The sequence below is a fragment of the Gekko japonicus genome, unplaced genomic scaffold (genome assembly GCF_001447785.1).
Source record: "Gekko japonicus isolate JY-2015 unplaced genomic scaffold, Gekko_japonicus_V1.1 scaffold572, whole genome shotgun sequence".
In the NCBI taxonomy this organism is placed as follows: domain Eukaryota; kingdom Metazoa; phylum Chordata; class Lepidosauria; order Squamata; family Gekkonidae; genus Gekko; species Gekko japonicus.
Window position 1 is genome coordinate 529,143 of NW_015167553.1, and position 8,659 is coordinate 537,801.

Here is an 8,659-nt window from a genome sequence, read left to right on the forward strand (position 1 = left end):
GCCAGCACAGCTGCCATTTTCCTCCCTAATCATGCCTAACCTGCAAATCAAGGTTACTTTGCATTGATAAGAGTGATAAATTTATCTATTCTGTCCACTTGCAGATAAGCCTATGATATGTGTTAAGCAGTTGTTGCCTATAAAAGTCCCTTTCTGTATGGTACTTGGATTGTAATTACTCAACCATGGAGAGAAACAAGCTTCATTTTTTTGCTATTTTACTTGCAGGTAAGATGCTCAATTAGATTTCTTGTTCAGACTGAACAGTTCAGTTTGGATACACAGGATCAAGCTCAGAGACACCTACATAGCATACCTGTGCACACAGGCATGACTTGGCAACCTGTGATCAGAACTTCTGGCTCTTGGGTATGGTTTTTAACTTGAAACCTGCTGTTGAAAGGGACTTAACTCCAAGGCTGTTTTCCCAATGTAACTTCTACTACTACAAAATTGTTATTAGCTCCATCTTGGGAAATAAGGGTAGAATTTAGTTGAGTAAAAGGGTCTGGAAAGAAAGATAAACACCACTTAACCCAGTGCTCCTGTTCCTACCATAATCCGTAAGCCTCAGTGATGGTTATAAAGTCAAAATCAAAACATGGATGTCCTATATCATGTCTGGGATTTGACACTTGGTCCCACCTGGGGTAGTATGACCTGTTTCCTGTTCCTGTAGGGCCTGCTTGAAGTGCTGCAGTAGATTGGGAGGATTTGGCTCACTGCAAAGGCTGTACAGTTCTGAACTTTTATGCGTTCTTTAATATTACTTAAAATGCTTTTTAACCAGCAGCCACCTCACAGAAAATACCATTTGTATGCTCAGTTTTCAAAGAAAAGTGATGGGCAGGTCTATAAGAGGGCTTTTAAGACTTTCTAACTGCACCGTGATTTGAAACCGTTACGCTTTTGATCCTTTCCTTTAGCTTTTACATGCTGCACCAGCTACAGTGGATACAGGTCAGGCAGCAGGATTTGAAAAGACCTTGTTCCATGAGAGATGCAGGTGAAGGGTTATGAAATAAAGTAGCAGGATTGCTCAGGATTGCTATGGCTTCTTAATAGGATGTTATAGGAGTTTGTAGAACTATTTGAGTAGGAGTTCTGGAAGTCCTCATCAGATGGTCTTGACTCTTGGGTAACTCCTGGTCATCACTGCAAGGTTCCTCCCTGCCCTGCCCTCCTCTTACCCTTACCTATATGAAGCTGCAAAGCAAAGTAGTACAGAGCTTTGGAGTTCTGTTTCATGGGTACTAGGGTAGGGCAACCAAGCCAATGGCCAATGGCTGGCAACCCACACAAGACACCATCATGAAATAATTTCTAACCCAAACCTGGAAGTGGCACCATACCATTGTAGGAGTCGGGGAAACTCTGTGATTACCATAGAATTTCCTTTGAATCCTAGAGTGGTGTAATGTCACTTCCAGGTATGTACCAGAAATGACATCACACCATCACGGCAACTGTGATTTTAAATTATTTTTACTCCTGCTTGTCTACCAAGGAGTGGTGGGAGTTGGTGACTTGCAGTGTGAGAACTCCAGCTATTGCAAATGACCTGGTAAGCCTAACTGGTTCACTAATAACCTGGCTGTCTTTCTGTGAGCACAGGTTTCTGTGTATGTTCAGTGCTCAGCTGAGGTTGGCAGGGTATCCAAGAGGGGTAGAATAGGGGGACAAAATTTGATTGGTCCTGGTTACCTTGAAGGCCCATGCAGCTATGGCAGTTCCCAGCACCTCTGAAGCTTGAGGATTGTATTTAGGCTGAGCCGAAAGAGGCTGGATTTTAGTGACTAATGTAAAGATGACCTTAGACCAGTGGTGGCGAACTTATGGCACGGGTGCCAGAGGTGGCACTTAGAGCCCTCTCTGTGGGCACACGTGCCATCGCCCCAGCCAGGCCCAGACCATAGTGTCGAATTCTCTGCCAAATAATTTTAAGTAAATGAAAGCATTTGGAATTGCTTTCCTTACTTTGTTTGGATCATCTTAAGTTAATGTATGGGTTGTTTTTTCTAAAGTAAAACCTCAGTATTCAGGTTAAATTGCCATGTTGGCACTTTGCAATAAATAAGTGGGTTTGGGGTCTCAGTTTGGGCACTCGGTCTCTAAAAGGTTCGCCATCACTGCCTTAGACGTTTTCAAATGTTACAACTGGATACTCTAGGTGTCCACTAACAGGATCATGTTCTGCCTATGTACAGTCACCTTTTTGTGTGAAGGCGACAATGCTTGGATTTTCTCATAAAGCTTCAGTACACATTCCATGAAACCCTCCTTCATGTAGTATGTCATGTGCCAAAGCTGTGCACACAGAGAAAGTCCATGCACTGCCTTCTTCATGGATAATGTAGATATCTGGACCACCACCGGTGGTCTGTGGGCTCCCAGAATGCATGGCTGTAACTTGTGAAAAGGCCTAATCCTATGATGTGTGGAGATACAGATGGTCCTCACTTGATGATGTTTAGCTACCTCTGATGAAGCAAAATTGCTATGCTGGGATCTAGCTGTGTCTGTCATTGTACCCATCTCTCCAGAGAAGAGGAATCCACTGCTGTCAGGGATTTTTCTGAGGTTGACAATACAAGCAAAACTGTTTCTACTTCTAACCTGGCCTGGTAAAATGATTTAAATCTGTTGCTGGAAGGATATTGTACATTGGTTCTAAAAATGGAACTTTCTGTTTTGGAAATGTGGATTATGCCCAGTGTTCACCTGTAAAATGTAATTTCCTGGCTACATAGGAATGCATAATTTAAATTCATAATTTAATTCTGCTAGGAGATCATGATGCCAGACACGTGTGCATATACAATTATGATTTACATCCTCTGAGCCTTGCACACAGGGAGAGTCAGCAGCACATAGCACCACACAGCTGCATTTGTTTTTCTGCTTTACTCTTTAACACCACATTATTTGTGTCATAGACAGAGACGATGTTAAATACATGTTCTGGTCTACTGAAGCAGTCCTGATATACACTCTGGGCACCTTTAAAAAGAGCAGATCTTAATTTGGATGAAAAATTAATGACCCATGTGCAACATTAATGTGCAACATTAATGCACTGTGAGGTTTTAAACCTGGGTCTTCCAAACCCTAGCCCAACAATCTCACAACTACACAAAGGCTAGCACTCTTTGGAGGGTGAAATGGAGGCAGACCAGCATATGTCGTCCTGAGCGCCTTGGACAAAGGATGGGATAAAAAAGTGCCGAATGAAATAAAAATAAATGAAATCTTATAATAAAACCAGAGAGCAATAGAAAAGAGATAAAGAAATCGATGGCATCCTATGCACATGTAAATCCCAGTAAACTCAGTGGGGTTGATTTCTGAGGACATTTACAAATGCATGTTCTAATCTTCCATAAAGATAGTTTCAGAGTAAATGTATTGAATTGCAGTAAAACTCATACCCTGAGACTCTTGTTGGTCTCTAAGGTGCTACTGGGCTTGAATCTAAGGGCACTTTCACACATGCTAAATCAGGATGTCAAACATGTGGCTGGTGGGCCGGATGCAGCACATAAAGGGCTCAAATCTCGCCCCTGAGCAACTTCCTTCTCCTGCTTCCTTTCCCAGGGCTGCTGCTGCTGCAGCCGCACTGTAGCTTGCTTTTTTCTCCAGCTCCCTTCTGGCCTTTTGCTTTCTGCCTCTTGCCTCCCTCCCCCTTCCTTGCTCTCTCTCTCTTACACACAGAGAGGCACACAGAGAGCTCCCTGGCTGTGTCCTGTTTCATGTGGGAGAGATACAAAGACAAGCCTCTGTCCCTCTCTCTCGCACGCACACACACACACAGTTTCTGCTTCCTTCTCTGGGGCTACTCCTCTTTTGGGGAGGAAGGGGAGGAGAGAGAGAAAACAAAGTTGGAATCCCATTGCAGCTTCAAGACCAACAATGTTTTATTCCAGGTAGAAGCTTTTGTGTGCAAGCATACTTCTAGGGAGGGAGGGAGGGGGTGGGTGACTGGGTGGCTGGGTTCTTCTGACAAGCACAATAAACATTGAGGAAATTATTTTGGCTTATTCTGGAAAGTGTTTAAAAAAAAAAAAAGACTGGATTTCTCTGTTCATATTTGGATTTATTTATTTAGGAATTAGGAATTAGAACACTTGGATTGGTCCGGTCTTGGAGAGTGGAGTGATTTCAGATGCCAAATGATAATAGCACACATTGGTAATGAGACAGGAAAACTAGCTCTCAATTCAGTCCAGGAGGATGCATTGTCCTGGGCTTCATTATCAGTTGCAATTCAGCAGTCTCTCTTTCTAATCTCCCTTTGAAATTCCTTTGTAAGACCACTGCTACTCTTAGGTCAGCAACTGAATGTTGTGGTTTCTAATGTCAGACTTATGTCCGTTTAGTCTGTGCATCCTCCTGGACCAAATCCTCCTGGATGGAATTGAGACCTAAGTTTCCTATCTCATTAGCAATGCTGGTATCTCCATGCCTACTTCCACTCTGTATATCACACCTAATCCAATTAAGCCTGCTATTGTCATTCACCTGCTATTGCCATTTGACATATGAAATCACCTTTATAAAGTTTGTATCTCCAGTACCTTGTGTTACACTTTATGGCATGCGTTGCCCAGCTCCTTGATTGTTTTCAGCCCAGTCTGGCCCTTGTAACAAATGAGTTTGACACCTCTGTGCTAAATAATATAGTTTCAATCTACTTTTTGCAAGTGGATTTTGCCATTTCACACAGTAAAATCCTGCTGCAAAGTACAATGAAACTGGATTGAAAGTGTGTCATTTATAGTGTGTAAAAGCACCCTAAAAGTTTCAGTCTCTCTCCCCCCCCCCCCCCCCCCTTGAATGGCACTTGTAGAGATAAACTAATGAATGAGCACATTTCTGGGCATGGTTCCTACGCAATTTGAAGGAGGATCATAAGGACGGAGAAATGCTTTTAAGATGTAGCTAAACTTTGGTCTGGAACCTATGTGTCTCTCTACCATAATATTTTTTTTTTTACATGAAGCCCAGAATGTGTAACAAGCAGGGTTCCCTGTGTGGTAAAGCCTAGGTATTTGGTATTTGCTTCGCAAAAGGAGAGTTAAAAAAAAACAAAAACACAACACTAGTGGGCAGCACAAGTTTTGGTTAATTTCTGATAAGAAAAGCCTCTTCTTTAGTGCATACCTAAAACCAGAATGCTATGAATCTGGTTTGCTTTATTGATGTTTTACTAGGATTTGCGAGTATAGGGGAAGAAACAATCTGGGACATGACTTCATTCACTCATAGTTAATTGTTTTTGTTAGAAAAAGAGGGATGCAGTGAAGGGGACAGAATTAACCAGTATGCTAAATACACTAGCAGGTATGTCCAACAGGTAGATAGCGATCTACCAGTAGATCGCGGAGGGGTCAGAAGTAGATCACCAGCCTCACTTGATCTCCTGACAGAAGGTGCATTATAAATGGGGGGGGGGGGCGGTAGAACCCAACTTTAGTGGGTTAAAATCTAATTTGAAACTAATTTGAAACTTTATTTTCATGGTCGTAGATCACCGGCACTTTTGGCCAGAAAAAATAGATCACTACCTGTTCGAAGTTGGACATGCCTGCACTATAGAATAGTTCCCAAGCAAACTGGGTTCCTGCTGTAGCCCAGTTACCCAAATAGCATTAACACATTTTGAAGATTATGGTTAAATCTCCCTGCACAAGAATATCCTGGACAACACACTGGAGCTTCTGTTTCACCAAGGGCTTCTTCTTCTTCTTTTTAATCCCTTGGTGTTCAGGGCAGTGAGCTGGGGACCCCTGTCATGGGAGGAGCCCAGAAAAGCTTGCTTTGATACTCATGACACGGCAAAGCGGCCAAGGCCATTCTTTTGAAACTAGGGGGGGGGGGATGTATGCCAGAGGGGGGGGAAGGATGCCAGAAGCCTAAACTAGAGGAACAGATGGCTATCAGACAAAAATCAATAGCTCCCCATCATTGTGCTTCTTCAGGAAGACTGATTAGTTCCTGTGTAAGACCTTGGGAGGATGGGAACAACCCAGTCTCTGCTTCCCAGAAGCCTGGTTTGGTCCATGTGGGTTTCCCCTGTGGGACAAATAGCACTCCTTGACTGTTTTCAATTGGAAAAAAGTGTAAAAGGGAAGGATGATGTCCTGTCCCCTTCTCCACGAGTGCCATGGCCCTGGCCTGAACCGGGCACGGCACACATGGAAGTCATGGAGAACCAGCAACTCACATCCCTCTGTGTTACATCTGACACAGGGTGCAGAACTCAGATCCAAATTGTATGCTCTGTAATGTGTGAATCGGTTTTGGAAATTTCCTATTTAACTTCTAAAGGAATTTGCATAGCATTGGGTTAAGTCTGAAAATCAATGGGACCCACTGATGTCTGTGGGAAGAAGTCAAAGATATTCCTCCACTATCCAGAAAACTAGGCATGAGACTCATGAAGCAGCAAAGGTTTCAGCAAATGCAGAATTTCATAATGAAGCTTCATTTCTCTACAGAGTTATATTAACAGTTAACACAACTTCTTTCTGGAATTTTCTTTTGTCCTTCAAGTCCATTATAAATTCTGAAGTGGATTAGCATAGGGTAAAACCCAAGGCAGTCTAAAATTCTGGCCTGTATCCAAAAAACATGGTTGTTGCAAATATCACAGAAACTTGTGAAGCTGCACAGTGTAGAATGGATGCCAACTGCAATGTTTTCTTTAAACCCCTCAAGAATCAAGTGGAATGGCTTGTCTGGGTACATGGTACTACTCAAAGTGTGGATGGAAGACAAACTCAGCAGCCTTGTAGAAACTAAGCAGGTATGGGTCTGTCATGATCTGGGCTGTGCCATTAGAAGCCTACTAGGCCCAGGGAGCCTGGCTAGCAGTAGGCGAGGCTGGGCCTACAACTCCCAGAAGCCCCTGAGAGGTTTTGGAGGGCTTGGAATAAAAGATTTGGAGCAGCAGGAAAAGCTGTTGTTCTTCCCAGGAGACAGAGCCAGAAAGGACCGAGGCTGCTGTGGGGGAGAGACCCTCATCCTGAGGGAAGGGTGAGTAGTCTAGTGCCACTTGGAATAGTGAGCAAGGGACAGTATGTATTTAGACGCATTAGGGCATTTGATTTCTTTTCTTTTCACTCACTTTTATTATTCTGCACCTTGTTGTTTGACCTCCTATAAAATAAACTATTTTCATTGTTCACTCTGCCTGGTCCTCACACCTATTATTCAGCCAAAAGGAAGGTCTAAAGGTCTTGGGAGGGTACTCTGGGCCTTCTCAAGGGAGCCTGGAACCAGAGTGGTGGCAGCGTCAGGTGACACCCCACCTGAGCTGTGACAGGGTCTGATACAGGAGATCTCAACTGAACCTTTTGTACAATGCTTTGAGTTCCATAGTAGAAGAAAGTCAGGGATAGAAAGAGAAAAAATAATAAATATCAGGTACAATTCTGTGGCCATAACTTGCTTCACATATTATGTGCATTGGCCAAAATTCCCAGTACTTTGTAGATTTGTTCAAATCCCCTCTGAGTCCTTTGATGCTCAGTCCTAACTACACATAGCATAGCAATCAGGCATAGATGGTATCATTTTTCCTTTTCTTGCTGTACCAGTCTCTCCTTATATATAATTGTGAAGTGGGGTGACACTTTCTGAACTTTCCACATGCTCCTAAATCAGTTGGCTTCATGATGTGTCACTCTGAACCCCAGCCAGTTGGAACACCGAGGTCGTTTGCATATGTGGCCTGATTAGCCTTTACCTCTAACATTCTAAACAGTTTGCTGTTTCTGTTGGGAGTCATTGAATGTGTCCTGAGGTAAAATATATACCCCAATCTTCCCTTAAACAGTCACTGGAGTTGCCAATTTCCCTGTGGGGCATGGAGATCTCCCAGAAATCACCATGTCCCCCAGCCACAGCACATCATTTCTCCTGCAGAAAATTTCGGAACTATTACAACTCATCTCCAGGTGACCAAGATCAGTTCTCCTGGAGACAATGGCTGCTTTGGGCAGTGGACTCTATGGCATTATACCATAACTTCTCCTGGAGACAATGGCTGCTTTGGCCAGTGGATGCTATGGCATTATACCCTGCTGAGGTCCCTCCCCAGGCTCTACCCCTCAGGCCCGTAGCTAACAACTTTTTACTCAGGGGGCCCATGTTTTGCTCAGGGGGCCCAGTATGATCGAGCCTGCCAAGAGGTAGATTACAGTGGAACACAACACAACCACTTGCTCTCACAGTGGGCAGCAATCCAGCTCAGAGGTTCACCTTGCCATTAGTTTAGCAACTTTTGATGCCTCACATTGGGTGTGTACACGCACACACACTACTAAAAAAGCCTGCATGGAGAAACAACCTCCAGTGGGCCAAAGAAGAGGGTTCCTTTAGACATTGCACATTGGAAATGCCAGATCTCCAGATCTCCGTGGGCTCTTTTTCAATGGTAGGTGCAGATGCCACAGAACGCTATGGAATTCACTTCAGATGTGCATATTATCTGCAGCTTCTGAGGGAGAAATGACACACCCAAAGCCATAGGACACCAGAGATAATTTGGAAAAGGATAATAGAGGCAGCAGCAAGGTCCATGTTATTAAGGAGTCCTGCCAGCCCAGATGAACTCAGAAAAGACACCTTAATTGCACAAAGAGTGCAGCTTCCCAAG